The sequence below is a fragment of the Otolemur garnettii genome, unplaced genomic scaffold, assembly GCF_000181295.1.
Source record: "Otolemur garnettii isolate 467f Iridium unplaced genomic scaffold, OtoGar3 scaffold00016, whole genome shotgun sequence".
Classification (NCBI taxonomy): domain Eukaryota; kingdom Metazoa; phylum Chordata; class Mammalia; order Primates; family Galagidae; genus Otolemur; species Otolemur garnettii.
This window is the reverse complement of record NW_003852411.1, coordinates 26097770-26098806: the sequence shown is the minus strand read 5'-3', so window position 1 is coordinate 26098806 and position 1037 is coordinate 26097770. Positions and strand designations below refer to the sequence as shown.

The window sequence follows — 1037 nt, the reverse complement described above, 5'->3', positions numbered from 1 at the left end:
CCTGGCCAAAAACTGCAAAAAAAAAAAAAAAGATGCTCAGATTGAGAAATATGTTTTGGCACTTGAAAAGAAGACACTCCAAAAAGAAATGATTTGAAATGGGCTTTTCTGTGGAATGGTTTAGAAGACCTCAGTTATCCAACAACCAAAAACACACAATAGCAGGTAAATAGGAATTTATTAAAATCATTGTTTCAACAATACAAGGTTGAAATATTAAGGCATCTTTTACTTCCATCCTGGTATATGCAGCAAAAAGAAATGTAAATAAGAGCCAACACTCCTTAATCAAATGTTTTCCAAAATGTTTGGCAGATTTAAATGTATGTTTTCCTTCCTATTCCACATACCACTGAAAGCTGTCATGACCAAATATCTTGACCCAAATCAAGATAAAAGTATAAATAGATATCAATTTATTAAAGGGAAGCAATTCACTCTTGAAAAATACAAAGGAATTACAAAGAGTATCATGTATAAAGTTCAAATACTAATATTTAAATTTCTCTGAAGCAATTTGTGGTTCAGTAATTAAGCAAAAGAAGAGATGAAGACTTTATTTGAGAGGGCTATTTAAATGGATGATGCTCAGGAATAACTGTTCAGTCAATACTCTATGCCATTGGATGACATTTTGAAAAGGGCTCCATACTCCACCTCAGTAGGTAGGGCACTGGCCACATACACGGTGGCTAGTGGGTTTGAACCCCACCCCAGGCCAGCTAGAACAACAAGGACAACTGCAACAACAGCAAAAAAAATAGCTGGGTGTTGTGGTGGGTGCCTATAGTCCCAGCTACTCGGGAGTCTGAGGCAAGAGAATTGCTTAAACCCAAGAGTTTGAGGTTGCTGTGAGCTGTGACATAACAGCACTCTACACAGGGTGACAGCTTGAGACTCTGTCTCAAAGAAAAAAATAACATCCACTAGAATAAGATCATATAAATTAACACTGATTATTTTTCCCCACATTTGTCAGTTTATAAAGCTCAATAGGAATGGGTGGAGGGAGGGGGATTGGAGGGATCACTTCTGAG

General features: G+C 37.1%; 1 protein-coding gene across 1 annotated transcript in view; it reads left to right on the top strand.

Annotated features, from left to right (window-relative positions):
• MGST3 (microsomal glutathione S-transferase 3) overlaps positions 1-1037 on the top strand; it is a 28179-nt gene that overhangs the window by 8612 nt on the left and 18530 nt on the right. The window lies entirely within an intron of this gene.